The sequence below is a fragment of the Hylobates moloch genome, unplaced genomic scaffold (genome assembly GCF_009828535.3).
Source record: "Hylobates moloch isolate HMO894 unplaced genomic scaffold, HMol_V3 SCAFFOLD_16, whole genome shotgun sequence".
Classification (NCBI taxonomy): domain Eukaryota; kingdom Metazoa; phylum Chordata; class Mammalia; order Primates; family Hylobatidae; genus Hylobates; species Hylobates moloch.
Window position 1 is genome coordinate 78,527,550 of NW_026652291.1, and position 10,010 is coordinate 78,537,559.

The following is a 10,010-nucleotide window of genomic DNA, read 5'->3' on the forward strand; positions in this document are numbered from 1 at the left end:
GGTGTAAGGAAGGGATCCAGTTTCAGCTTTCTACATATGGCTAGCCAGTTTTCCCAGCACCATTTATTAAATAGGGAATCCTTTTCCCATTTCTTGTTTTTGTCAGGTTTGTCAAAGATCAGATAGTTGTAGATATGCGGCATCATTTCTGAGGGCTCTGTTCTGTTCCATTGATCTATATCTCTGTTGTGGTACCAGTACCATGCTGTTTTGGTTACTGTAGAGGAAAGGCATTTTTAAGCATGCACTCTATTTCAAACTATTTTTGGGGGATGTACATAGATAAGCCTATTATGAATAAACATAGTGATCTTAAAAGAATACATTCTAGATAGACCTGCATACACAAAATATCAGTGAAAATACAAAAACAAATAATAGATGAATACAGAAAACATTAATTGTTGACTGGGTAAAGTAGAAATCAGCCTTAAGTAAGTTTAAAAAAATAATTGGCATATTCTAGAGTCCTCCAATTAAATAACAATTAAAAAAATAAGCGGTAAATTCGTGATGAGAGAAAGAAAAAAAAAGACCAAGGACAAGGCTCTTAAACATTTAATATTTAAAAGGTGGTGGTGGTAGGGGTAACCAGAGTCAGCAAAGACTTTAGAAGAAACATTAAGAAAGCAAAAAAGAAAAGAGGGATGTTCCAGATAAAATATTTTTTAGAAGAGAAGCTGTTCAAAACAAAATTCCAGGAGGATGTTAAGGAAGATGAAGCCTGTGGAAAGGCCAGTACATTTATTGATTCAATTAACTGTGATCCTTTAAAGAAAATTTTCAGGCCAGGTGCGGTGACTCACACCTGTAATCCCAGAACTTTGAGAGGCTGAGGTGGGCGGATCAAGAGGTCAGGAGTTCCAGACCAGCCTGACCAACATGGTGAAACCCTGTCTCAGTTAAAAATACAAAAATTAGCCAGGTGTAATGGCACGTGCCTGTAATCCCAGCTACTCAGGAGGCTGAGGCAGGAGAATCCTTTGAACCCGGGAGGTGGAGGTTCCAGTGAGCTGATATCTCGCCACTGCACTCCAGCAGCCTGGGTGAAAACAGCGACTCCGTCTCAGGAGAAAAAAATAAAGAAAGAAAGAAAAAGAAAACTTTCAGTAGGTAGAGTAATGGGAGGAGTGGAATGACATGTCACCATACGGCATTAGTATAAAAAATTAAAATACAAAAATTCTGAATACTACATAAATATGCAAACTATTGTAAATTATTTGACCAATTTTGCTCAGTTTTTGGTGAGCTGATGTTAGCACCTGCAACAAAAGTATTTTAGTGAAATTAAAAATAAGTCACTTTTACATTGCATAATTATCTAAAATGGCACGTGGAGAAAACAAAAATTAAACTATTAATACGTTAAATTTAGTGTCTTATTTGACAAAACAATATCTTGGGGTTGAGGAACGCTGCATCCTTACTTGAAAATGATGGCTCCATAGATGACAGGAAATTTAAATGCAGTTAAAGCATAATTATCTACATTAAACGATGTGATATTACTTCATTATGGTTTAAGTAAACCTTTAATAACCTAATTTTCTATCATGTGAAAATATTTTTAAACATTAATTTAAAATAATAAAGACATTTAAGAAACCAACATGGATGCAGATGGAGGCCATTACCTTAAGTGAATTAATGCAAGAACAGAAAACCAAATACCACATTTTCTCACTTACAAATGAGAACTAAATATTGGGTACATGTGAACATAAAATGGGAACCATAAACACTGAGAACACTTGAGTAGGGAGAGAGGAGGTGTGGGTTGAAAAACTACCTATTGGGTACTATACTTACTGCCCTGGTTAATGGGATCTATAACCCAAACCACACCATCACGCAATATACCCAGGTAAGAACCCTGCACATGTAGCCCCTGAATTTGAAATAAAACGTCAAATTATAAAAAAAATTAAATTACATGAAAAAGAAACCAAGGCATATCTGCCATAAATAGCATTGCCAATAAAGTCAAAGATGAAGTAAGCAGGGTGAGGAAGATGATGTTTCCTACAAAGCAGGGCATGCCCACAGGTTAAGGGGGAAACAGGTAATAGCAATGTAATGTAGCATGAATGTTGTATTTACTATAGACTAATATTTGTTTTAAAAGACGCTGACTACCAAAAGTACCTTGATTGTTCCCTCCCTACAAATATTTAGACATTATGAAATTCTAGTGTATCATATATTTATAACACATTAAACAAGATTACAACTCTTTTATTGGACTTTGTGAGGGAAAAAAATTTCATTACCGTAAACATGAAGTTAGTGTTACTTTACATTATTAAAACGGTCATTACTCATTTTTAAAGTTTTTGTTGTTCATTTTTATGTAAGTTGCTGAGAGTAAAGGTGGTACACCAATTGAAGAATGTAGGAGGAGCGTATTATTGTTTTCATCTCTTCTGAAAATTAATAGAGAGAACATTAATAGAAACCTCAGAAATTGAATTACAAATATTAATGCCTAACCACTTTTAAAAACAGCTTTATTATGGTTTGACTGATACATATATATCTCATTTCCACATATATGTGTATATAGTTATTGTACGTAATATTTATATTATATTTATAATATATTTATAGTTTATATTTATTGTATACATATCATATACAGATATATTGTATATAATTTTATAAAGTTAGGCATATGCAAACACCTGCGATGTCATCAACACAATCAAGGTAATAGATATCACCTCCCAAAGTTTTATTGTGGCACTTTGTTTTATTTTGGTTTTTTTTTGTGTGTGGTAAGGATACTTTACATCACATGGCCTCTCATACTGAAGTGCATGATACTGAATTGTTAGCTATAGATCCTAAGTTGTATAGTAGATCTCTAAAACTTACTTATCCAGAATAACAGAACCTTTACACCCATTGAACAATAACTCCGTTTCCCCACTTCCCTGCTTCTAGCAACCACTATTGCATTCTTTACTTTCCTGAGTTTCACTATTTTAGATCCCTCATATAAGTGGAATCATGCAGTTATTTGTCTTGGTGGGGTTGGCTTATTTCGCTTGACAATATGGATGGCCTCCAAGTTCATCCATACTGTCACAAGTGACAGGAATTTCTTCCTTTTTAATACTGAATTATATTTCATTGTTTGTACATAACACATTTTCTTTATTTCTCTGTCAAAAAATATTTTTGGGTTGTGCCCATACTTTGGCTGTTGTGAATAATACTGCAATGCTCATGGGAGTGCAATATTTTTTCAAGATCCTGATACCAATTCTTTTGGATATGCATGAAGTTTTGAGATTGCTGGGTAATATGGTCTTTCTATTTTTAATTTTTTGAGGCATCTCCAACCTGTTTTCCATAGCAGCCGCACCATTTTGTATTTATACCAATAGTGTCCAAGGGCTTAAAAAATGAAAGGAGGCACAAATCATTGGAAAAACATCCCATGTTCATGTATTGGGATACTTAATATTGTTAAAATAGCCTTGCTACTTTTTCTTTGGCTTAAAGTTGTTGTATACAATAGCATAAGTAATATTCATGATAAAATATATTTATCTCTTTTGTTATTTGCCAATATTTTAATACTACCACAGTAATAGGATATAAATGAGCTTATCTGAGGTAAGGAGTAAAAAAAAATACGTCAGTACTTAAATGCAGCTGGAGGCCATTACCTTAAGTGAATTAATGCAAGAACAGAAAACCAAATACCACATTGTATTTGTGTGTAAAAATGGAAAGTATTTAAAAATTATAGTTCATCTGATATTTAATTGGGTACATTTCCAGTGATAGCCATAATTTTTTAAAAATAAGCTTTTGATTATGTTGGAATGAAGGATGATGGAGAACATTTATTTCATTTAAAACACACTCACAAGAAAATGTAGGGAACTTTAATGAGAGCTCCCTAGTTTACACAACAGGTAGTAACTATTTTCTCTTAAGCACAATACTTGTGGTCTTATTTCTGTTATATTCCAGACAGTCCCAATACTGATACCAAATTTAATTGTCAAGGAAATTGAGTATTTAAAATAGTATAGCCAGATTAGCTAAAGCACATGCAATCAAACAAATGATTTAAAAATACATACATGCTGATAACTAAATTCCAGTAAAAATATTATTTTCACAGATAATATTTATACACATTATTTATTTTCCCCTTATATTTTTGACGATTAACAACAGGTTTGATTTTTTCTCATAGCATTTAGAATGTCTGACAGCAAATCAATGCATAAAAATAGCATTACTAGTAGTTCTTAGTAAACTTCCTCCTATGCTTAACTAATTAACTTTTGCAAATCATTCATTCATTCATATCACCAAATGAAAAATTAATTTGGCCCTCTAGGATTTATTTTTAAAAGTGGAGGAATAGGAGGAAAAAATATATTTATGGGGAAACACAAAGGGGAAATATATAAGAAATATGGAAAACCAAAAGAAAAATACTAGGATTTGTTCATTTTAATGGAGAAATATAGTTTAATTTCATTAAAAAATCTTTTTAGTGAGGTGGAGAGAAAACTTAGGCAATGTTTGGGATGTGAGCATTAAGTTATGATGAAATTGTAAAATATCTCTAAGCACTTATAATTCATACTTTGGATCTGACAAAAATATGTAATACAACAATCTCTGAGTAGAATTTCATTAAGTCCACCTTTGAACATTGTTTATGCCATCTACTTGCTTATAATTTCTTATTTCTATGACCTATAGAAGAAGAAATTTTACTTAAAAAAACACATATTTAATAGACTTCAAATGTTTTATAATATGACCCCAATCTACCTCTGTCTTTTTATTTTTTGTTGATCACATCTATCTCCCTGAACGTCATCTCCTGTTTCATTTCTTCAAAATTGCACACTCTTCTATTACTGTTTAGAAACTTCTCCTTAAGTTTTTTGTCCCTGCAGTAATGTCAACTTCTCTAATATAATAGCCTTTGGTCATTTTCTTATGATAGAATTTATCATTTTGAATTATAATCTTTCTTTACACATATGTTTCCTCCACAGAAGAGACAATATCATTAATCTTTATCTCACGAGCACTTGTGTAGTGCCTGGCAATGAGTGCATAATAGAAGTCTCTTGAATAAAGTCACCACACAGTCTTCTTCATATTTTCCTATACTCACCATTTTTATACGCAGCTTTTAAGTTTCATCTCTTTAATCAGGGGTATAGGAAATCTCAAAAACCATTGTGTGTCTTTGACTCCACACTTTTGTCCTTATTTCAATAACTTCAAGCACAAAGACCAATTTAATTGATGTCTGGGGATTCATCAGTATCATAAAAATGTCACCTTAATGGTACTTGTTAATCATACAGTCTTTTTCTTTATCATTTTAGTTCTAAAAGTTAACTGAAAATTGTATATCCCTTTTCTGCTTTGCTCTGCTCTTTTACAAGAGGTGATTGTTCATCCTCTCAGGGTGTAGGTGATTACACAGCAAGATTAACTATGTGCAAGAATTTCTACTTCACAGTTGTAAAATAACTATATCTCTTTGTAAAGAACTTAACATTTCTTTATGAGGCTAAGACCATGATATAGATCTTTCAATTTTATTCACAATTATTAATAAATCATTTTTCTTCTATGGTGAAGGTAGTTAACTATGAACAGAATAATTTATATAAAATGTTCACCTAATAATTAAGACTATAAATGCTATTTTCTCAAAGAAATGAAAGCAGCTCTATGTCCCTTAACTTATGAAGAGTATTTTAATAAGGCAACATTTTAGCTATTTCTTTCATTTGCCTCTCCATTACTTTTTTTTAATTCAGAGAAAGTATTGAATACCTTCTCTTGAGAATCACCCTGGTAATCATTAACAGATAAATATGTTAACAAAGAAAATTTTGGCTTTTAAGTAATTGAAAAGAAAATGATCTGCTAAATAATTTGATAATAAGTACTAGTTTCAAGGTGGATGTTAACAAAGTCTAGTTACCAAGTATAACCATTTTTCTGACAAGAAAAATATTTTTCTCTGTAAATTAGTAAATAGGCATTCTGGTTATATATTTCAGCTTCTTTTGATTTTGATGAGTTAGCTCCATATATTGTGTTAATCCGGGCACTCAGTGTTGTATAAAAATTGTTCTTCTGCAATAAGATTTTGGCAAAAAGCAAATATTATAGTCAAAGTATAATTAAAGAAAAGTTTAAGTGATTAGATATGAAAAGGGTCAAGAAAACCTACAGGCTTTTCTGATGCACCCAGGTTTGGTAACAGGGCAAAGCTATTACCATCATCCTGAAAGAGAGAAGGTACATGTTACCTCAGAGAACCTCAGAGGTTCTGAAATCATGGGGCCTTTTAAAAAGAGCTGTAATGTTTCATACAGGTAAGATAATCATTACCAAATGATTACTGGCCTTTGGGGGAAGTTTCTGAGGAAATAAATAGCAAACCCCCACTTGTCTCCCTTCCTCAGTACTTCACTAAATGCTCCTATAGGCCAAATTCTACTGGCCAAGAGTTAGTAGAGGTCAGCTTTCTGAGACACAGAGCAGGGAAGGGAAGAGTAGACAGTTGATTTAGAGGACCACACAGAGGATATTCAGCATATACTCTTACCTTACAACCAAAGACACATTTATAATGTTGAAATACTGATTTTTCAAATTCAATTTCTACCTTCCTCAACAGTGTTTGGTTGATACTTTTCTATGCAGTAGATCAGCGATGAAGAGTTAATAAGGACTACTTTACCATAATATTCTCACTCATAGGTGGGAATTGAACAATGAGAACACTTGGACACAGGAGGGGAACATCACACACCAGGGCCTGTTGTGGGGTAGGGGAAGAGGGGAGGAACAGCATTAGGAGAGATACCTAATGTAAATGATGAGTTAATGGGTGCAGCACACCAACATGGCACATGTATACATATGTAACAAACCTGTATGTTGTGCACATGTACCCTAGAACTTAAAGTATAATAAAAAAATAAAAAAATAAATCTTACATTCAAACATTAAATATACACGTTCAGAAACTGAAATGTAGGCACTGGAGTTTGAAAAGGGTAGGAATAAATCTCCACAGGAAAATCCTTAGATACAAATCAAAATAAATTTTGAATAATTTTTCTTCAGAGGTATATTGGGGTGGGGGATTAAAATAACTCTTGATGCCAGAGAGCTGAATTTATCTATTCATATATACTCACTAGCTGGAAGAGTGCCTGGGCCACATTAAGCTTTCAATATCTGTTACATTGAACATAATTTTTAAAATTTACTTTCAGTGCTGTTGCTAGCTCACTTTGTAAGCTTAGGCAAATCATCTACTCAGCATCATTTTCATTGTCTGTCAAGTGGAGTCAGTACTATCAAGGAAGTTTGTTCAAAAGATTACCTGAATTTAAAGGCTGGATTCTTTACTACTGACATAGTTTTAGGTCACATATATAAAAATCAATGATTTCTTATTGTTCAATCTAATTAATAGTAAATCTTCTTTGTAAATTCTAATGTGAAAAAAATTAAAATTAAATTACCATTTTCAAAGTTTTCAAATAAAAATATATTAATATATTAAAGGCTACAAAAGCGGGTTTCATGTTCTCTTTTTTACTCATCTATTAATAAAACAATCACACATCAAAATCAATTGAATGCTATGTATGTGCTAAGTTCATTGCTAAGGACATCATTTTTTTTCTCTTGATATAACAGATTGGAAAATGCAAGAGAATGTTTTCCTTAAAAATCAATATAAGATTTTACAGCTGAGTTGACAAAAAAAATCAGAGCATCTAAAAATTTTTCCCCTAATTTCATGCAGGAAAATATTGTCAATATGTTCACTAACCATGCCCATTCTGCTAACATTTAGTTCTCCACACAGGGTACATTTCAGTTGATTAGATTTTTACTTGCTAAAATAATTTCATTCTAGACGTGCTTCTCTGAAAGTACAATTCCACTGGCATATTAGGGGTTTTTGAACTGTTTAGCCACAAATTTATAAACTATCTTAATTCTCTCTCATGGAAAGATATTTGTGTTAACTATGACTAGATGAACGAGTTTAGCTTTAAGAGGGAGACTTTATAATCTAATGATTTTTGGTCATGTTCTTGGTATCACTGGCCTGTGCCATCACTTTCTCCACTTTATTGAGAAAGTGCTATGAAAATAATATAGGTAGCAAATAATGTTTTTTTCTTTCTTTTTTTTGTTAAATAATGATGTGATGTGACAATTTTTCTACAAAATTTTCTCTCTCAAAAAAGGAAAATTGTCTCATTCTTGCTATTGGGAGCATTTGCTACTGGGATATTTTAAATATTCTTTCTAATTTAACTATGTAAACATTTCCAAACTTAGAAAATATATTGTAAAAATATGATAGAAAAGATAAAACATGGTGCACATGTATAGGGCACTTACCATGAATGGAGCACTGGAAGTTGCTCTGGGTGAGTCACTGAGTGAATAGTGAGTGAATGTGGAGGCCTAGGACACTACGTTACTGTATATTACTGTAGACTTATTAAATGCTGTACACATAGGCCACACAAGATTATTTAAAAAATTTTCTGGGCCGGGCGCGGTGGCTCACACCTGTAATCCCAGCACTTTGGGGGGCCGAGGTGGGCGGATCACGAGGTCAGGAGGTCGAGACCATTCTGGCCAACACGATGAAACCCCGTCTCTACTAAAAATACAAAAAAATTAGCCGGGCGTGGTGGCGGGCACCTGTAGTCCCAGCTACTCGGGAGGCTGAGGCAGGAGAATGGTGGGAACCCGGGAGGCAGAGCTTGCAGTGAGCCAAGATCGCGCCACCACACGAGACTCCGTCTCAAAAATAAACAAATAATAATAATAATTTCTTTGTTAAATAATAATTTAATCTTAGCTTACTGTACCTTTTTTACTTTATAAAGTTTTTAAAAACTTTTTGACTCATGTAATGGCACAGCTTAAAACATATACTGTACCTCCATACAAATTTCTTTCTTCATTTATTCTGTAACTTTTCTTGTAGTTTAAAAATGGAATTGTTAACGTTATAAATTAATTCTTTTGTTAAAAACTAAAGCACAAACACACAGATTAGCCTAGGCTTATTCAGGGTCAAGATCATCAATGTGATTGTCTTCCACTTCCACGTATTGACTTACTTGAAGATACATCAGTATATAGTGATTATCAAGTATTATGCAGTTTACATAATTGATTGCTCTACTTTTATATGACTGGCAATGTAGTAGGTTTCTTTACACCAAAGTCACCACAAACGTGGATAATGTGTTGTGCCACAACTTTTTGATGGCTATGACATTACTAGATAGGAATTTTTTCAGCTCCGTTATAATCTTAGGGACTACTACCATACATGTGGTTTATTGTTGACTAAAATGTTGTTATAGGAAACAGGACTAGTGTGTGTGTGTGTGTGTGTGTGTGTGTGTGCTATTGTTTCTGCTTTTCTGGTTAACCCTGACAGATACAGCAGTTATGGCTTACTCATTTCATTTTTTTTAAAAGACAAGGCCTTGCTATGTTGCCCAGACTGAAGGGCAATGGTGTGATCATAACTCACTGTAACTTCAAACTCCTAGGCTCAAGTGATCCTCTCATTTCAGCTTGGAATATCTAGGACAAACACGTGCCAGCATACCTGACTACTTTTAATTTTTTTTTTTTTTTTGCAGAGAAGGAGTCTCACTATGTAACCAAGCCTGGTCTCCAGTTCCTGGCCTCAAGTGATCCTCCCATCTGGACCTCCCAAAGCACTGGGATTACAGAGGTGAGCCACCATGATTAATCACTTATTTCATTCTTCATTATGCTATATCTGACTGTAATGTATGCCAGGAATCATTGTAAATGTGCAGAGGGAAGGGAGAGAAAACAAATGAGACTAAAGTTAGTGTAAACCTGCCCCTCTATAGGAGAAATCTGCATTAGTAATATGGAGATCATAATGTGTTTCCATGATCAACGAGAAACACATATAG